Source organism: Schistocerca gregaria, chromosome X, assembly GCF_023897955.1.
Source record: "Schistocerca gregaria isolate iqSchGreg1 chromosome X, iqSchGreg1.2, whole genome shotgun sequence".
Lineage (NCBI taxonomy): Eukaryota > Metazoa > Arthropoda > Insecta > Orthoptera > Acrididae > Schistocerca > Schistocerca gregaria.
In genome coordinates this window covers 426516873-426526143 of record NC_064931.1, presented here as the reverse complement: position 1 = coordinate 426526143, position 9271 = coordinate 426516873, and positions in this window count along the sequence as shown.

The window sequence follows — 9271 nt, the reverse complement described above, 5'->3', positions numbered from 1 at the left end:
CAAATGGTAATATTTGAACAAGCCCAAAAGAGTGTTCACAACACACATGGTTTGAGATTCTTCTCATGTGGTATTTGAAGATATGCACCATGCAAATCAATTTTTGAAAAATAGTGACCAGCACCTAGTCTGTGCATGAGATCTTCTGGGCATAGCAATGGATATATATCAGAGTGTGTGGGTTGACTGTAGACTTAAAGTCAACACAGAGGCGAATGTGACCTGAAGGTTTGGGTAGCAAAACCAATGGACTTTCCCACTGACTATCTTGTATGGGCACAACAGCTCATCTATCTTGCAATTCTCTATGTTCAGCAGTGACCTTGTCCTGTAATGCAATGGGAACAGTTCTGGCCCATCACAATTTTGGCTAAGCATTGTATTTCAGAGTGATATGTGCTTGGAATGCCGACACTGACAACACATTGTCCTGAATGTTAAAGTCAAACAAATCAAATGAATCAAGACCAAAGATGTTCCCACAATTGCATGCTTGTAGCACTATAAAAGTCACTGTTCCTGTAGTCGAGCGATACATGGCAGGCAGAGTACATATTCTGAGAATGAAAACATCTTGTCCATTATAAGCCAGCAGGTGCATGCTAATTTTAGACAGGCATGGGTAGCCTAATGTTTCATATGTGTGATGATACACCAGTGTAACAGAGGTGCCCGTGTCCAATTGAAATTTCCCACAAAGAAACAAGTGAACAAAAAGCTTGTTGGACAGGCTCGCTTGCTGGTTTTGATAATACCTTTTGCAAACTTTGAATATACTGCAATAATGACATGGGTCTTGTGACTAGATTTTTGTGAGTGGTCCGAATTCCAGTGTTTGTTCCATTGCAAATGTATGGATTGTACATGTCCTTTCTTGCCACAAATGTAACACCTTGCTTGTCTGTAGGGGCAGTCTTGGTGTTTGTGCCATGAATAACACCAAGGTCGTGACTTAATTCCCTTCAGTGGTGTAGTCACCTGTTTACTGAGGTGCTTATGCGGCATGGAGAGTCATTTACACAGTGTGGTGAGTGCAAGCTGTTGCTGCCAAATGGGCCATGGCAAACAAGGAACTCAACCTGACAAATTGCTGGCTGCTCAAATTTATCAGTGAACAGGGCACCTGAATTGTAGTGATCTAGTATTTGCACTAATTGCTGAAATTGGGACTGTTTCAAAATTTGTTCTCTGAGTTTGACATCACTTACATTGTACACGATTGCATCATGCAACATAACTTCTGAAAATAGAGCATCACAAGCACATTTGAATCTGCATTTCCTCGTCATACCCTGCAAATCTGTTACCCATTTGTGATAAGTTTGTCCTGACCATTATTTGCAATAAAAGGATTGATATCTAGCTGCTACCACAGTCACTTGTCAGTCATATTAGTTAGTTAGTGAATCTACAACCTGATCATATGAAACTTCACTCTAAGTGGCACTGGGGTACAGTTTTTGTAGGAGCCTAAACACTGCACTTCCTACTGTTGAGAGAAAGTAATGGATTTTCACAGTATCTGGTACATTGTGACTATGTGGGTTTCAGACTGTTGCAACAACTTGAGCCATTCCTCTTTTTGTTCATGAAACTGGCGAAAAGGCAATATAGCACTGGTAGTAGATTTTGCGTTTGCTGCATTAGTGGTTTGGTTTACCAGGAGCTGCCGTGCCACATTTAGCAGTGAGGATAGTTGCTTGTCCTGAAACTGAAACACCTGCATTAGTTGCATTGTATTTAGCACTGGCAGCTGTGATGTGTGATCAGAGGGTGGGATAGGTGGGGTGGGCATGTTGGAAGAGACAAATGTAATAGACAGGCAAGTCACGCAGGCAAAATAAGTACAAAAGCAAAGAAAATGTCTGCAACTTACTAGCAAAAATATGATAAGAGACTGTTAAAGCAAGTAAACACTCTGCAAAGAAAATACAAGAGACGATTAAGGCGTCAGAAAAAACAACAAAAGAAAATTCTGTGGCCATGAGGCACTGGGTTCTTCTTATAACTCATTGCCAATGTAGTATACTCCCCATTCATCTAATATAGGGTGCCTAGGAAGCTGTTTTCTCAGACCACAGCACAATAATTCAAGGAAATCGTATTAATGGAGTTTGTTACTCTAAGTTAAATTGACAATTCTTAACTTTGCATATTAACAAAAATGTGTTGCAAGCAACTAGTGACAGGCAAATAATCACTGTCCTTCAGTGTGTACAATTTCAATGCAAGCAAAACAAAACAGCTCATAAGTCACTACTGTAGCGTTTGTATGATGGCTAGTCTTCTACTGCCTGCGGCTAGGTTGAGTGGGGCTTATATTCTCTTGGCAAAGATGCCACTCCTGACTTGGTGTTGTCCTAGTCAGCATACTATTGGCTGATGTCGTCCCACAGCCCTCTCTGCTCTTCCATTCTTCATCCTCATACTGGTGCTTGTCGTTACGCCAGAACATTCCACACTCCAGTTGATGTCCATCTGTGTCATGTACTGGGGAAATGAGGCGAATCTGTAATGTTAACGGCATGTAGGTGAAGTTGTGTCATGTATTTTCCATTAACAGCGAGATACCAAATCACACAAGAACTGGAGGAGGACATGGTGCACAGAATGCCAGACCATGGGCCATGTGAACATAGGGTGCCCATCTCATTCCAGGTGTGATCTCTCATCATCAGGTGATACACTTCACATGCCGTAGGGTTCTTGATATGAGTCAAGTCTGCATGGAAATAAATGTAATTGATGAAGAAGATCCTGATGTTTGAGAGGAAGGTAGAAATGTGTGCCACTGCAACAGGTGGCACTATCCACAATTTAATCATCATATTTACATGAAGGGCAGCCACTCTTGCATGGATACTGACAACTCCAAGGCAGCCATCTCAAGGAGGAAGAGTTAGCATGTTGTAGTGGACTTTGGTGATAATATCCATGCTCACAAAATAGACAAACACCACCAGCAGTCTGTGTGCTGTTGCCTTAGGCATCAGTAAAATCTGTGCTAAACAGGAGAGTCACGATGCCAGATGAGTTCTGACAAATTCAACACATTGAAGCATGTCGAATGCTCCTAAGATGTTCCCATGAACATTTGCGCAGATCTCATGAAGAAGGTGTTCACTGTATGTTGCGTGTGAAGCTGATACCCCAACATTTGAGCTTTTCCAGTAATGGCAGTGGGGCCACACTCCTTGCTGCAAGACCTTACTAAAGATCATAGCACCAGACTTTACATGGGTGATCGCAGCAGCCACATATTGGGTAATCCATGCCAGCGTCCTTGCTCTTTATTGCCCAGTGGAACCAAGAACATCAAGTCACCTGCTTATGCATAGAAGATATAAGCATGTCCCCTCATTGGGATCCTAGTCAGCTGACTCCAGAAAACCATGTAACAGGGGCTCAAGGGTGATGGTATAAAGAAGCATTGTCAGCAGTCATACCTGTCACACAGCCATTGTCCAGCACCCACAACATGGTATCTTCAAGGAGTCACAAGACAATGTGCATAAATGTGTGGGCAGAGTCCATCTGTTGCAACACTGTCTCCAGGAAATCATGACTCACTCTATCAAAGACATGGTTGAAGTTTGCCATCACTAAGGCACTGCAAAACTGACAGGTTGCTGCCATGTCTATGATATCATGATAATTGCTGAGTGCTGTCTGAGTATTGCTTTCGCCACCAAAGCTTATTTTATCCATAGAGATGATTTGAGGTAGGGTGCACTGAAGGTGGATTGCAAGACTCAGGGTAAAAAACTTGAAGTTACATTTTAACATGATCTCCTGTCGATAATGTCGAACTCCCTAATCCCTGGATGGCTTTGGGACTGGGATAAGAGATCTTCTAAAAATACAGGCAAGAGGAGAAAGTCAGGGGTCATCAGTTCTTGATACATCTCCATCCAATGTCAAGCCATGATGTTGTGGAATGCATGATAAAACTCCAGCAGAAAGCTGTCTTGGCCTAGGGATTTGTTTGCTGCTCCCTTATGAAGAGTGTCAGAGAAATTGTCAGTGGTAATTGTGACCATAAGCATATCCACAGTCACTCCATCGAGGGTTTCCATTAATGAATAGTGGACATTACCCATTGTTTTGGTGTCCTAGTCCATTGCCACAAAAAATTGTTTGTAGTGGTACACAAAGGACCAGCAATAACATACAGGGACATTGATTGGTGATCATCTGGCATGCTGTGGGCATGGACCAGCACTCTCTGACACCACTGCTTCTCTTGGATAATACAATGCATGGACAGGGGTTCTCCTCATACCCAATCTTACATCTCGCATGTACCATTGTTGCCTTAATGCAGTAATGTGTAAGCAAACTTACCTTCACCTTAATGTGTCGAATTTCAACCTGGCCTAATAGTTTGCAGAGTAATGTGCAATAATATTCCATACCACCCAAATACCACTACATTTTGTCACAACCATAATTTATCGTCAATTGATGTAAAGCGGGCTTGGCTCAGTCAAGCCACAACCAGTGCATTGAAGGTTATGATGGAAGGCATCTCTCATAGATGTGCTCAGTCATCTATATGAGCTGCCTGCATTCCAGATCCTGGAGATGTGTGACACTCAGCTTCCATGTGCCTCACCCACACCACATCCCCTGCTGCTACAGAGAACAGTGCAAATGTAGGCAATATGGTCAGAGGAGGCTGTAGGCAATAACTCTCCATCAAGTGTGGCTGCTGTGAGTGCTTGGGATACATATAAATGATCAAGACATCTTGCTGAATGGTTGGTGACATATGTATAGCCAGGCCAATCACCATGCATGTGGTACCAAGTATCAGCAAGATTCAGATTGTGCACTGTCATCTTGAGTTCATAGCATGTGGTAAAACGGGGATGTTGATCCTTCTGGGTTAACACACAATTGAAGTGGCCACCAATAATAATATGGTTGTAACAGCCCACAAAAAAGGAGTGACCTGTTCTAAATAGAATCGTAACTATTCTGGCCACTTGACCATGCCCAAGGCAGTGTAAACATAGATGATTCAGACACCTTGGAAGATTACAGCAAAACCCCTAGCTGATATTAGGTAAGCCACTTTGTCAAACACAATACCTTCTTTGATATGAATATAATAGAGGGCAACATTCCATGTGGGAAAAATATATCTAAAAACGAAGATGATGTAACTTACCAAACAAAAGCACTGGCATGTTGATAGACACACAAACAAACACAAACATACGCACAAAATTCAAGCTTTCGCAACCAATGGTTGTTTCATCAGGAAAGAGGGAAGGAGAGGGAAAGACGAAAGGATGTGGGCTTTAAGGGAGAGGGTAAGGAGTCATTCCAATCTCGGGTAAGGAGTCATTCCAATCTCAGGAGCAGAAAGACTTACCTTAGGGGGAAAAAAGGACAGGTATACTCTCTCTCTCTCTCTCTCTCTCTCTCTCTCTCTCTCTCACACACACACACACATATCCATCTGCACGTACAAAGACACAAGCAGACATTTCTCATCTCCTGTTATCATGTATAAAATATTAGAAAAAAATTCAGTGTTTTATTGAAGAAGTCAATCTATTAAGATATGTGCCATAAATAAAGAGAAAAATCAAGTTCCATAATGAGAATAAAACAGCTTTTCAGGACAAATCTTGACCATTCACCTGTTCATTCCACTGAGGAAACATTACTTTTAATTTCGATTAACTAGTTTGCTACTATGTCCAGTGTAATTGTCCAAATTATCTTAAAATGTGTATTATATTATTGTCAGTGCACATACAGCATAAACTGGTATGAAAGAGGACGCAAAGAAATTTTTCCAATGGAGGGGGAAGGAGACAGGACTGTGTAATTTCCACTTTTCATACAAACAAGTTTGTTAGTATCGAGACCTGTCATGCCATGGGAACTAAATTTTATAATTAACACAAAAATCTTAGATATCTCATAGAACAAATGATTATCCTCTTAAAGCATAAATAAAAATTCAGTATCCCAGACTCAAGAGTAAAAATGGTGTCAAGTAGCACCTCTTTCTCCATCTTGTGGATGCCGATTCTTGTATGCATTTATGCAGAGCTATTGTTATACTTCTTCTTCATTTTTTTAAGGAATGGTTCATTATAATATGTGGTCCAACTTCTTAAATCATTCATTCATTCTGTTAATTCATTCAGGACAAGAATTAGTGTTATATTTGGACTGGATGACATTCCTATATGAGAAACAATCAACAGTTATACATGATTACAATTGATTACAATTATGTTGCTTAGGTTGCTCAATATGCTTCCAGTTTTGCAGTATGTTGGAGAAAGGGTGCTTATGGGGAAAAAAACTGAAGTCCATGTGATTCATATGGAGAAAAACTAAGTAAGTGAATTGATGGTACTATTTCATTGAGCAGAAGAAAATAGTAGGAAAGATGCTGCTGAAATCTCCCAACTGGCAAATCATGGATAAACAACAATCAAACCTGCACCAAGTACTGGAAAAAGAAGTTTATGTAGAGGGAACTTCAGTGAGGGCATGTGTCTTCAAAATTCTTATAGCAGAAAACATTAATTTGGGAAAAATGTTTGTCACATTCTGAGCAAGATTCACCCATAGGCTGTACCTTGGGCAAATGATTACTTTTATTACATCCCATTTTCCAAATGAAACAACTTTCATATAAATAACAAAAATCCAAAAATCAATTTTGAAAAGTCAGTCCCATTTGAAAATGGGAAACACTGTTAATCCTTTGTGATGGTATTGTTATCTGTAAATTGAGATGTTGAAGGAGAATTTGGGCTATCACCTGACAATTTATATCTCCATTGGTGTGTGAAGAACACCTGAAATTCAGGATGACTAGATCATAATTCAGTATTCCTTCAGAATGGGATGTGACACAAGAGGAATGACACTGATATTGCAAATCTGTTTACTTACCATAGCTGTCACTTTTATATAGTACCTACTTGAGTCTATACACATGCATTCACATTTTCTTTCTACTGCTCAAAATATTTATACATTTCATTTTCTGTGAAGCTCCAGAGAAGCTCCACCATTTTTGCATTTACCTCTTTCTTAACTGAAAAAGTCTCTGTCCTAGAGTGGATTTTCAGTGACAGTGATGTTTTTACTACTAAAAAACTGCTTCATGGAAGTAAGCTTTGTGTATAGGCATGTTTTCCTGATGCAGTATCCACCCATGCCTTTGCAACTGAGGGAGCTTTTTTCTCACATCTTCATTAAATATTTCCAAGTCTTTTTTATAATAATTTTGTTAAACATTTCACCACTGGGTACTCATTGTATCATAATGATGCCCTATAAACACAAGAAACAAATACACGTTACCTTGATTTATAGTGCAGAGACTGCTGCTCAGTTTCCAGATCATATGTAAAACTGCACATCTTAACAAGAACAAAAGTTCTAGATGACAACTCCTTCTACTCATTGGCTGAATTTTTAGATATAAATTAAGGGAGGGAAAAAAACTAACTTAAGCATTAGTGTCATGCAATATTTTGTGTAATGTAATATCTTGCACAGACATCTTTCATTAACCTGACACGTTCCACATCATTATGAAGTGTCGTATTCATGATCTATGGAACAAGTATTAATCTAATCTAATCTAATCTAATCTTCTCTCTCTCTCTCTCTCTCTCTCTCTCTCTCTCTTTATAACTGATTTCTTTATTAGGTTACTCAAGAAAATTAAATTAAATTTGTATTCCCCATCTGTGAAGCAAATCAGACTTTCAGCACAGATTTTTATGAGGGTGTGCTAGAAAGTAATGCCTCTGAATTTTTTGTGTGTGGAAACTCAAAACTTTTTAAATAAAATGAACAATATTTACATATTGCAGCTTTAATCTTCATGTTCACATATTTTCAGCATAAAATAACTATGTTGGTGCAAGAGGAACAGCATGCTGTAATTGAATTTTGAATTCAAAGAGTTTGTTCACACACAGAACACCCTCTCATTCAGTGTGACAATACCAGACCACGCATGAGCACTACGATATCTGCAACAATCTGATGACTTGGGTTCAATGTCACTGATCATCCCCATACAGTCCCGACTTTTACCCATCTGATTTTCATTTGTTTCCAAATCTCAAAGAACAGCTTTGAGGACTTCACTTTGATAGTGGTGAAGCAGTGCCAACAGAAGTGAGGCTGTGACACCATCAACAAAGTAAAACATTTTACAGAGGTAGTATCAACAAAATGCTCTCTCATTGGGAAACATGTGTTTGCCATCAGGGTAATTATGTTGAGAAACAAATATGTGGCAATGAAGAATAAGGTTGTTAAATGTTAATAAAGATTGTTTTATTTAAAAACTTAAAGAATTTTCACATGAAAAATATGGAGTTAATTCTTTTCAGTGTGCTCTCATACATATGCTTTCATCCTATTTTTTTCCTTTTTCAGCAAAGTCATGAACAATCAAATTTAGGTATTTCCAGGGCTGTATTGGAGGGCTAACTTGGGTGAGCACTGTTCCCCTTCTTTTTTTCCTAGGGGTACAACATTCTCTTACTATTTTATGTGGAGAATATTTTCTTATTACAGCAATTCTTTCATTGTCTCTCTAAATTAAATTATTGTCAATTCTGAGTTATAACTCATAGAACATTTTAGCTTTGGAGCCAACTGAACATTGATAATATATTCAGACAAATAGTGCAATATAAAAGAGCTATGAACATCAGGCACGTGGGGTCAGGCATCTGAGCAAAATCAAGAAGGAGGTTCGGCACAGCGTGGCAGGTGTGAAATATCAAATCGCACTGCTCTGCAAAACAATGTAAAGTTCCATGCAGTGTCGAAACAAAAAAGGAAATGCACACTCTGTTTGGACACTATTTCTCATTTTCCATTATTATTGACACACACATGTGCACACAATGGAGCATTGCTGGGCACCTACAAACACTCTGCTCCAATCTTGACAGTTTTGTGCTGCTCTGCATCATTCTGCACTCGGCATGGCTTATGGCATGTGGCCTTGACACTGACTGATTTGACTCTATACCCCAATATAATAACGTATGCACATTCGAAAATGAAAACAAATGCAGCGTAAATGCCTCCGCATTAGCACTAATTGCACGAGTGCCTGAAGATTAATAATTAAACAAACCTAACTCCTGTCTGAATTCTAATCTGTAAGATAATATGTCAATAAAATAAAAGCATTTCCTACTTCCTTATGCTGATATTGCAATTTTCAATGATATAACCACAATATTGTATGCCGGCTCTGGAT